Source organism: Sinocyclocheilus rhinocerous, unplaced genomic scaffold, assembly GCF_001515625.1.
Source record: "Sinocyclocheilus rhinocerous isolate Xijiao unplaced genomic scaffold, SAMN03320098_v1.1 scaffold2645, whole genome shotgun sequence".
NCBI classification, from domain to species: Eukaryota; Metazoa; Chordata; class Actinopteri; order Cypriniformes; family Cyprinidae; genus Sinocyclocheilus; species Sinocyclocheilus rhinocerous.
The window spans coordinates 645,765-658,441 of NW_015654522.1; positions in this window are offsets into that span (position 1 = coordinate 645,765).

Here is a 12,677-nt window from a genome sequence, read left to right on the forward strand (position 1 = left end):
CACTGGCAGTCACCCCAGGCTTCAACAGATGAATCTACCTGTTAGAAACCAGCGCCCTCTAGTGGATAAAGCGAGATAAATAGCCTGGTAGGATTTGAGTAAAAATAACAAAGGACAGATTATATCATTTTGGGCAGAGGGATTGTGAGAATATCATACAATCAGCATTCACCTAATGACAAAATATTGATACATTAACTTTGCATAGAGACTTGCTCTCTTACTCTGTACATAAAAGACTCAATACATTAATATATTTCATACAAATACTTCCATAAAATTCTCCATAAAACAGATTCAGTGACACCAAAGAAAACACTCACCTAAGCAAATACTTTATATCTCTAATGAATTACGAATATACCAAAGATGTCCCAAAACACGTTTAGACACTTATAATTGTCATTACATTTGATACATTATATTTCATCATATTAAATATGAACATGTTCCACAAACATTTGACAAGAAACTTAAAAAAATAAAATAAATATATATATATATATATATTTTAATTTTGAAAAATATTGTTATTTATTAAATTATATAAATTATTGAAATTTTAAATTAATTTAATTTTAAATTTAAATTTTATTTAATTACTTAGTGTAAAATGTAAAAACATTTTTTTAGTTTGATATTTTATCCACATTTTTTAAGTTTGCAAGTGTTCACATTCCCTCTGGGGTCGCCATATATATGAAATCTTAAACTTACATGAAATTTATAACAATCTTACATATAACTACATATAACTACAAGTTTCAGTGTAATTGAATCATATTGACATATCCAACATTAGGTTTCCCTCCCAAAAACATGTGCTTTTAGGCCAAAAAGAACCAGATCTGCAGTCTCCCACAAAATCAATTGTTTTCCAATCTGCCTAAAACACCTTGCAGAAAGTCAAATTCCTTTGAGTGTTGATTTTGGCTTTCCCATAATACAACAACTAGATGATGACTGAGAAAACTACTTCCAGTGAAAGCTGGTTAAGGTCAGACAGAGTCAGCGTTTCGACTGTAGACCTGCAGGATTAGATTAGAATAGATTAGATTAGATTAGGTCAGATTAGAAGGATTAGTGCAGAAAGTCTCGTCAGATGGATGTTGAGTCCCAAAAAGCCAAAGAACAATAAGTCATCAACATATTCTGCCTTCAAGATTATAAGATCAGGGATTCAGTATTATAACACACTGACACTGATGGACATTTTTGTATGCAAAGACAGCTTTACAATTGAATGATTTTATAATTTGAAACTTTAAAACATTCCGTTTTAGTTTAAATGATTTTCAAATAAAGTTTTAAAGCTGTCAGAGCCAGTAAGACTTCTTGCAGGCAGGCAGACAGAGACAGAAAGAGTGAGAGAGAGAATGGTCTTCTCTCCGACAGTGGTCCTGACAGACTCTGAGTCCATCCTGATGAGGAGATTAAAGGTCCCAAATTCAATAAATGCAACACACAATTGCACCTGAGTGTGCACACACACATATAAACTCACAAACACACTCCTCACTGTCACACAGATACGCTCACTGACACGTAATTAAGATAAGTGGACAGGGGCATTATTGCAGCCCCACAGAGACAGACAGGTGAGAGCAGGAAATTAACCCCTGTGTGTGAGACAGAAAGGGAGAGGGAGATCACTGGGCTAAAAAGAGACAGCTAAATTGACCTTTGAAAGAGAGGGAGAGTGCGTGTAATTGAATAAATAAAAAATAAAAAAAGAAAAGCATGCAAGAGGGTTTCTGTCTGACATTGATAAAATGGCTTCTCATGACTCAAAAACATATTTTCAGAGATAACGAATAATAATGGATGCCATTTTATTTAAGGGAAGCTCTCAGTTGGAGTGCTCTTCTCAACTGCCAGGTGTCTAAATTCATAATAAACCATGGCCCGCATGTGTGTAACTTTGTGACCGTTTCTACATCCGGGCCAAACTTACACCTTCATTGATGCAATAGGAACAATGAGACAACTAGTCACATATAATCCATCTACAGCTTCTCCTTCTCCTTCTCTGTCTTTGTCTTGTGTGTTTCTGTGACAGTGTCCTGTGTGAGAGTGATGTGTGGGGAGGTCTCGGATGTCAGGCCGTTGTTTAAAGTGCTATCTGTGGCCTCAGAGGTCTGCAATGTTAACCACCACTCACCGGAGGCTCTCCTCCACCCATTTCTGTCTTTATAATAATATTATCAGATAGAAATGCTAGATATCGTGTTAGCAGATATACTTAGTGTAGACTTTTTGTTATGCATACATACATATGTGTATTTATTAAGGTCAAAATGGTCAGTGTTCCAAGGGGTTGATTTTTATTAACATTGAACAAATATTTACTAGTTGTTGTTTTTTCTTTTCTTTTTCGGTTTGTGATACGAAGGTCACTTTAATAATAAATATTTTAAAAGTAAATATTTGCACTATACAGTGGGTATGGAAAGTATTCAGACCCCCTTAAATTTTTCACTCTTTGTTATATTGCAGCCATTTGCTAAAATCATTTAAGTTTAAAATGTTTCTTTTTTTTATTTTCGAAATCTCAAAACATTTTGTTTCTTTTCAGTTTCATAAATAAACAAACAAATAAATAAAATCCAAAATTTGTTTGTACTTTATATGCTGGTTAATTTACTATGTCTAATTAAAATTCACTCATTTTAGGTAAGTGCCAGATTTAAATTAAAAAAGTATCACACGGAAAAACTAAATAAAAATACATAAAATAAAATAAAATAATGAAGTAAATATACTACACATATCGTCATGATTTTATAATAAAAAAAAAAAAGTAAAAAAAAAATCCAGTTTCAATTCCCTTTAAAGAAATGGTTAGGTGATGGTAGTGATTATAATTATTTTTATATAAAAGCACTTCATGCCCTAAGGTATGTCCTGATTTGGAGTGCTAAGTAAACGCTTGTGTGTGTCTTAAAGACTCCTCTGTGACTGACTGAGTAAACGTCTGCCTCTAAACTGTTCTGCATCTGTTCCTGCTTAAGTGAGTTAGCATGACAGCAGGACAACCCCATAAATAAAGATACATAAAATAAAATAAAATAATGAAGTAAATATACTACACATATCGTGATGATTTTATAATAAAAAAAAAAAAGTAAAAAAAAAATCCAGTTTCAGTTCCCTTTAAAGAAATGGTTAGGTGATGGTAGTGATTATAATTATTTTTATATAAAAGCACTTCATGCCCTAAGGTATGTCCTGATTTGGAGTGCTAAGTAAACGCTTGTGTGTGTCTTAAAGACTCCTCTGTGACTGACTGAGTAAACGTCTGCCTCTAAACTGTTCTGCATCTGTTCCTGCTTAAGTGAGTTAGCATGACAGCAGGACAACCCCATCACTGTGACGCTAAAGAGCAGCAGAGGAGGATTTCAAAGTTGTGAAACACAGAGACGGGATACGACTAGATTACTGCGGGATTCCAAACAGCTACAATCTCAGGAAGAACAAAAGATGGTGGGATGTCATCTAAACTAAGAGTCCCTTTGTAAACACCAACAGCTTCGGTGTTTAGGGTGCGAGGAATTACTCTGTTTATGTGATTTTAAAACAGAAAGCTAATGGAAATGGGGGACATGGTTGGCTGTAAGCGCAAATAGTGGACATTTTCTCAGATTGTCGAAAAGCCGCAAGCGAAGGCTCGTTAGCTAGCGGAGGTTAGCGCGGGCTCATTAGCTTGTGCAGGTTAGTGAGGGCTACTTAGCTCACTCTATGGGGGGTCTCTCAAGTCTGTTGGCTAATTACTCCCCATTCATCTCTCCTTAACAGTCAATTAAATAATTAATGTTTGATAAAGGTGCGATGTCAGGCTGATCTCGCCTGTGAAATATTAATTAGATCAGGAAAGTAATTTATGAGAGTAGATTAGCAGATAAATTTTCCTCACCCATGAGAGAAAGAGTCGAATTCTAGAAATAGAGACAGAGAGAGAAAATGAGAGAACTGAAAATTCATCCTGAATTCTTATCTGTGAACAACTTCATACTGACCACTACAATTCTGTCGGAGAAACCTGAAATAGGTTTTATTTTGGGTAGATTTCAATTTAAATGTGTTAATTGATCAGTTAATTTTATGTAAAGTTTTAAAAACTTTATTTAAAAGTTTTTTTTTCTTAATATTCACTATACTAAAATCAGCCGAGAACCACTGCTCTAGAGTAAGACACTGCTGAAGAGTCAAGGAAGTTTCCTATTGTCCCAAATAAAGTAAAATTAAATTAATTAACGTTTTTTTATCAGTAGCCTATTTCTGTAGATTTTAAAGCATAATTCTCTTGGGGATGGTACCACTTCAAAGCTTTCTAGGAAGCCTCAACCATTTCTTAAAATAGCTAGGATGTGCTGTATTCTATGTTATTATTATTATTTTATTTTAATTTCCTTTTTTAACATATGGAAAAAAAAACACTCAAAATCTTTAAACAATCCCCTGGACCCTAAGGAGCCACTTCACTGTTCAAGGTAGCTCTGATTGGTGGATTTAAACTCTTGACATCTGGCAACCACAGCCATGAAAGTGTGTGGAGGCTTGTTACCAATGCAAGATAATGCAAATAGCAAATACATTTTTTTTTCAGGATAAATAACCAGTGGGAAAATATCACAAACGTGCTTAATTCTTATGCTTAATAAATTGAGAGAAGCAGAAATCATGATCACAATTAAAATATTATTCATTATACAGCCCTATCTGAACACACCTAACACTGAACTGACTTAACTAAATAATGACACTATTGTCTTTTAGAGCTGCTTTACAGCAGAATCCGAACTGTTTCCATAACTGATTTTCTGCTTTTTTTGACACAATTTGTATTTTATGAAGCACTATAGAATTAATGGTGACTTGACTTGGCTTAAAGTAGAATGATCTTTCAGAATAAGTGCAATTTGTGTTCACAATAACACAAAAACATTTTATAAAATGGTTTAGAGACTCAAACAGATCAATTCCAAATGAGTTATAAAACTTATTTTATTAAAAAACAATTTCATGATGATCAGATCATTTGTGATTATTTTTTTCTTTAATATTTTATTAAGGATTGCATTTTTCATGTCCATATAGCAGCCACAGAAAATCATATTTTATATATATCTAATAAGTAAACAGTAAAACCAAAACACCATGATAAATGTATACTAGTTTCCCCATTCATAATCTCAATCTAATTTATTTAAAAACATAATTTATTTAAATCTGAGTTTTGATTACCTCATTGATATCATGCTATTTTGCTTAAAAATAACATTACATTGAAATTAAATGATAAAAAGGAAATGACAAAAGTAGACAAGTTCTAATTAGTGTTTTTTCATGTTTGATATCACCTCCATCACAAGTCCAAAATACCAATATATATATATATATATAATATATATATATAAAGCTTGAAATGACACAATGACCGAATGTTTCAGAAAAACTCTTGTTTAAAAAATTTTTTTCAGACAACTCTTTCAGAAAAAAAAAAACTGCTTTCCAAAATCTAAAATGCTTCTGTTTGATATATGGAGTAATATAATTGGATGTTGATTGCAGAACAGCATGTGAGGACAGACAAAATGTCACCACACCCTTCACTTACACACCAACAATTGTTCTCTGATTCTGGGAAAGGATAATATCAGCAGGAAGTGGTGGCAAGGGCCTCAGATCAATGTTCTCCTAATAACAGCACAGCACAGATCAGGACGAGGCTCTTCCTCAGTTCCTCTTAACTCACACACACAGCACTGCTGGGGAAATGAGAGAGAGATTGGGGGAGTTTATAGACTGTGTGCTGATGCACAGTAAGTTTGGGCCCAAAACTTGCTCCAGGCTGTGAGTTGAGAATAATACCAAGGCAACAAACGGCTGTGTACGTGAATGCCTTTCAATTGCTATGGAAACGCATCTCTATCCTCCCATCTCTGTGGGCAACAGGCACCCTGAGAGAGTTATTGGATTAGCATAAAAGCTTCTTTCGAAATAAAAAGCACTTTTATTGCTCTGATCTTTTTATTTTCTAATTAAGTTATGGCCAGTGGGAAATCTCTGACCCGACCCTGCATGGCCTGCTCATCTTCTTTGGCTCTTTCTTTTCATCAAGAAATTCAAGAGTCCTCTCACATAAGACAGCCAAAGTTTAATTAAAGGTTGAGCCACCATATAGCTCATCAAAAATACGCTTGAACATTGGTGAGACAGCTTTGAAAGTAGACAGATAGGCAGATTGTAGTGGTGTATCTCTACACGCAAGCGTACCGAACATCTCTGGTTTATTACACAGGTGTACCGAACAAATACAGCATTGCATGTCTGGAACTCTTAGTTAAAACTCCTTTTTGTATATGTTAATTTTAACGAGTATGCTTATACGACAGATGTACTAAAAATTGCAGAATTTTTCTTTATGTTTTTGAAAAGTTTAGTATAGATGACAACATTGATAAAACAATGTTTACACAAATCTGTGAAAATGATTTAAAACACTGTATTATTCATAGCAGGCCAGTAGTTGGCGATATCTCTTTGTGATATCAGTACTCTACTACATGTTTGCACATACCTAAGAACTGAACATAATATGCATGTCAGCATTTTCGCGTTTTTGTAGTTTACACGGAGACAATAATGGTATAGTTTTCAAAAACATGGACTTAGAAACCCGTTAACGTTAATTTCTCAGTTTTTAGTTGAAATCCTTAAAATTCTGTCAATTTTATCAGGAAATTCAAACAGTTATTGCCGTTTTGGTGCTCTTTGATGTGCTGTGACAGATCACAAGGTCCCTCAGTTCAGTGAGTGAACGTGATCATCTCTTTCTCTTTATTACTAGTTACAGCATGAAATAAACACAAATAAACATCACAATTTGTTGAGGAAACTACTGTTTAATAATAATAAAAAAAAAACTATTTTATGTTTAGTTATTTTCTCCCTGCTTGACTGAAAACACACAGAACCATGACTTAAAAACTGATGTATCAAACCGTCATTTTTGTGTACCGTTACACCCCTAATAGATAGATAAACAGAACGATCAATGGATGGGTGGATGGGTGAATAGATAGAGGAATAGATATAAGATTGCTGTGATTCAACACTATGAACTGCCACAGTGATGTACTGTAAAATATAGGAGTCTCTCTCACACACACAGTTTTCTGAGGCTGAATCAGGGTGCTCTGAGATACTGAAAGCCGTTCTGTTGTGTCTGAGCTCTGGGGTTCAAACCACATTTTCCTCTAGGTATGCTAAACGCTAAAGAATGCTACACATTTTGTTTCATCGATTCTTTGAAGAGTTAGTACTATTATGTGTTTGTGAGGTCAGAAGTTCCTGTTAGCTGTGGTCTGTGATGATAACTGAAATCCTGCGGCCTGAAACTCCTGTGCAGCAGTGAGGATCACATGCACCCCTCTGATGTTGCAAACATGCCAAGAAGTCTCATGTCTCTCATGGAAATCACCTATAGAAGACACCTGCAGGATGTGCTGTTTTTAGAATAGTTTCTCCCAACAGATTCAGTTTTCTTATATTTGAGTTCACGTTAAAACTAGTATTGGAGCAGTAGGGTGGGAGTTAGTATGCTTCATATCTACATTGTGCTAATACAGTTTCGAGTCAGATCTTGTCATGTCCTAATCCCGTTTTCCCTCATCTGCCCAACATTTCTTGTCATCCTGTGGAATATACTTTTTTAAAAATTGATTTTTGATGTTTTTGCCGGAAAAGAAGTGGGAGATGAAGTGATATAGGCCCAACTAGGCTGTTGGCTTCGACCAGACATTTTTGACTGGACTGATCCATGTGGGGAACAGAAAAGGTGGAATGAAGCATAATCCAACTTTCACAGTAATTAAATTAAATTAAATGTTTTACTTTGTAAAAATTTATAATTGTATTATTCTAATTAAATTAAGATTTATCATTACAAATTAATTATTACAAAAATAATTGATTCTATAAAATAATAAATATGAAATAATAAATGTAATCTATAATAAATAATTTTTAATAAATTTTTTGGATGATCAAAAATAATTAAAAAATGTACCTATGTAATTTAAAATGACTTAAATTCAAGTCATATCTGAATGTACTGATAAACCAAAAAGTCTGTGTTTGGTTTGACTTGGTGATTATTCAAATTCTACCTGTGGTGGAGTCTTTCTCTCTCATATATATTTTTAAATCATAAAATGGCAAAAAATAAAACAAAAATCTGTGTGTGTGTGTGTGTTTTGGGGATCAGCTGAGACAGCTGTGAGGCTGCCAAAAGTGTTTCTGGCTAAAAAACAAGTTTTGCTCTATACCGTGGGGTAGCATTACACAACAGAGATCTCCAATCAAAGAAATTATGAAATATTAGGATCTTTATAAAGCATCTCTCTTCTCCCCCGACAGTCAGTTCAACCTGTCTGAGAAATATCAGGAAACAATGAGCACTAACGGCATTGATCTACAGTATGTGCTGTCAGCCCTGATCACTCAGAATTATTCAAAACATTCTCTGTTCTCTGATTTATTTATAGCTGAATGGATTAAAATCAAATCAAAAGTTAAGGATTGTTTTTTTGGGCATAGGTTACAGTCTGAGTAATACATTTGTGAATGATGCTCCACTGACAGCATTTTCTGCTTTGGGACTTATCAAAGACTCCCATTGTGTTTGACTCTCACGTTTCAGATAGGCAGCAGGGAGTGTGTGTCTGTGTAGAGAGAGAGAGCGAGAGAGTGAGACACATATCATAGTGTATTTGCTGTTTGCTGTCACACGATGATGTTCCAAGCTGGATCAATATCCAATCAGACCTGCATTTCTCACCTACCCAGAATTCCCTCTTGCTGTCGGAGAGCAGCATCCTGAAGATGTAATGAAACAGACTAGATGAGAACAGTTCTGTGTGTATATGAACAAAATATAAGACCGCTACAAGGACTTGCTGCCAGAGATCAGAAACTATCCCGCTTTATTAAAGAACACTATTTTAGGTTTCTCCTGCTGAGATCTGTTCTCTAAGACTTCATGATTGTTTCCATTTACTAAGGTCCAGTGTTGGGAAGTAACTAACTAAAAGTACCAACAACTTCTTGAGTTGAAAGCCTGATCTTTTACCTCGTCAAAAACAGCTCTGTTCACAGTGACCCGTTTCGGTGCATGTCTCTTTAAATGATAATGAGCTGCTGCTCACACCGCCCCTCTCTTCCGCTTTTTGTGTATTCAGCGGCACGTTACCATCAAAAACAAAACTAATCCACTGCGTCTTCAGTGGCTCTGATGTCATGAGAAAATGAAGACTCTTATGTTCACTTTTATATCCAATTACAAAACACCTGCATTGCGTATGAGATTTTGGCTACGTTCACACTGTCACTTTTTGGGATTGACAACTGCATTTACTTACAGGTGTGTCTTGAAATGCCCCGTTCACACAGTAGCTTACAGTAGGGTCTCGAATACTGTCTGTATGGACGTGCAACAGGAGTCAAGCCCATATTCCTTACCAGTAACCATAGCAACAACAGTGACTGAAGTAATATCAAAGTTCATCGCAAGTTCATCCATCAAACCTTCATTAACCGACAGCAGCTTTTAAATTTGGGTGGAGAGTGGAGCATTTGAGTCGCGCGCAGAACACAAAACTGACGGTCGCGGCTTCGGTGCACTGGATATAGCCTAAAACTTTCAGATGACACACAGCTCATTTCTACGTCACTGTAAGTTACCAAATCCTCAAATTAAACCATCAGACACGTGTTTGTGCAGCAGAGCGGCTCTCTCTCGCACTGTATGACGTGACGGACAACTTATTGTCCAGTCCTGTTTTGTTCACACAGCGCCTGTTTTCTGAGAATTCAGTTGTGAGTCCTGAAAATTTACGGTGTGAGTTTGGTTACAGAATGCGGTTGTCACGCCCATAAATAACCATACTGTGTGTGAACGTAACCGTATTAAGGACTCGAATACAGGACTGACAACGGTATTCTGTTGCTGTGTGAACGTGGCCATAGTTGTCGCAACAGCTGCTTAAACACGGAGAAAATGGAGAACAGCATACAACTGGCTGAGGGTGGAAATATGCTAATACGGGACAATCCGTCAGCACTCGTGGGCGGGGCCTGAGCAGTATGATGTCATACTGCTCAGAAATTCAAAACGGCTTGATAATTGAGACTGTTTAGGTTTTTCAGGGATTAAAAAAGGAGTGAATGGATTTTCATCATTGTAGGGTGGTTGTGTCCACACATTGCTAAGACACATTTATATGCAAACACTATGTAAAAGCATTATGAATTTTGCTTCCAATGTCCCCGTTAACTATATTTTGTAAGTAGCTTGTAGTGCAGCTAACTAGCTTTTCCAAACAGGCTGTATATCTGATACTCTGGACGGACGGACGGACGGACACACGCACGCAGACCTACAGACACGCAGGCAGGCAGACAGACAGACAGACAGACAGACAGACAGACAGACAGACAGACAGACAGACAGACAGACAGACAGACAGACAGACAGACAGACAGACAGACAGACAGACAGACAGACAGACAGACAGACAGACAGACAGAGATAAGGTGACATTTAAAGCTCATTTCTCATAAAGCGCATGAGTTTTAGTGATCAGTGATGTTTCAGAGATTGATTACCTGTGCATGTGAGACAGCAGTAAGTCACAGGCTCAACTGAACACACATCACTCAATATCCTGCTTATTGCAGCTGAACGTGACGTCTCATTTCAAATACAAAAGACATGCTGATTATCTCTCTTCTTTCCTTTTCTTTCTCTCCATTCCCCCTCCCCTGTGGGGTCGGGTCCTGGGCATCAGATCTGACCTCTTTTGTGGAGGCTTTTTAGGGGAGACGTGATCGATTAATGAGAAATTCTCAGCAGAATAATGAAGGATGACAGGAACACTAATCACTCTCACTATGATTGATCTGCATTCTACGGTGATAAATTAGTAGCTTCACCCTCTTTTTTGCTCGGACATATTCTAATCACTCTCACTAATTAAAAGCTATTGATGAACACAGCGAGGGGCGTAACCGGGCTGCAGTGACAGAGATGAACTCTCAGTGACACTGTAACTCTGTCTGTACTGTCTCGTGTTTGCCTGTGAAGTGTGTTTTGTAAGTGTCACTAGGCTTGGTTTCATTTTTTCAGAGTGAAATGTTTATAGGAGAATCACTTATTCAGACTTTCAGGCTCTGAAGATGATTAAGGGTCATTTTTAAAATATGGTAACAAGTCTCTTGATTTTTAAAGGGATAGTTTTGATTTAATCAAAAATATCTTAATTTGAGTTCCGAAGATGAACGAAGGTCTTATGGGTTAGGAACAACAGGGTGAGTAATCAATGACAGAATTTTCATTTTTGGGTGAACTATCACTTAAATAATGAAAATTATTTCATATATTTTGTTTTGCATATTATGCAAGTGCTTAAAAAATTCCATGTCACATTTTTTTATTTTTATTCAATAATTTTTATTATTTTACTCATTTTATTTTACTAAAGCATTAGTGCAACAAGTGTTTAAAAAGCAAAACAATATAAGCAATTAACAATAATAGGAAGAAAACTGGATCCAAACATTTTGTTTGTCACCATATTTTGGGAATGACCCACAAATGAAACAATAAAAGTGTCAAAAAATAAAAACATATCACCACTTTTCTATCTGTTGTCCCTCTCTATTTTTCTTCCTATGAAGAAAGATATGTATATGTGTGTGTGTGTGTGTAAATCCCCAATTCAGTACAGAGGCTCTCTCATTCCACTTACACATGCTGCTCTCACTGGGGAATTTCTGTTAATTAATGCTAGATTGGAAAAATTAATTTAGCTGCAGGGTAGCTAATCAATAATCATGTCCCAAGTCCATTAAACGTCTCTTTCACTCTGTCTTTACCCCCCTCCTCTGTTTCTTTCTGGACTCACAAGGTGATTTTCTCCCTAATTAATCATAAACCATCTAAACTCTAAACCTCTGTTACATCCACTAATGCAGGTCAATCAAATCAATAGACTCATTATTGGATGACACAATCCCAATATACACGTCTAACAAACCTACAATCTCTCTGTTTCAGGGGTATTTTAGAGGTTGAACGATTGATCGGTTTTGCCGATTAATCGGCACCAATAACCGATTGCTGGAGTTTGTTCTGACACATGATACAGTGTGCTGCACAGAGCAGGACACTTCAGATGTGGATTTAAAACAGAGTATGAAATGAAATGTTTTCATATCATTATAAAGTCATTAAGATTCAGATTGTGCTGTAAAGCAGATCTAAAAAAATGTCAATGGCTGGCCAGCTTGAGTATCGGTTATCAGTCAGTGCAGTCCAACCTACAGTGGTTATCGTTATCTGTAAAAACCAATTTCGATTGACCTTTAATTTTGGTTATAAAGAAAATATAAAGAATATCTTTAGCAAAATCTCTACTTTTTTATACATTTCATATGGCTGCAGCTTTGTTATATTATGATTAAGTTAATTTATCTTTCCTCATTTAATTTTTGTCTAATAAACAACCCTGGTTTAAGTGAAAACAGCATTTGAGATGCATGTGAAGAAAATTAAACTCTTTGCACTTCAACCACTTTGAATCTCATTAATCATTCCTCAGAGCTCATATCTTCCG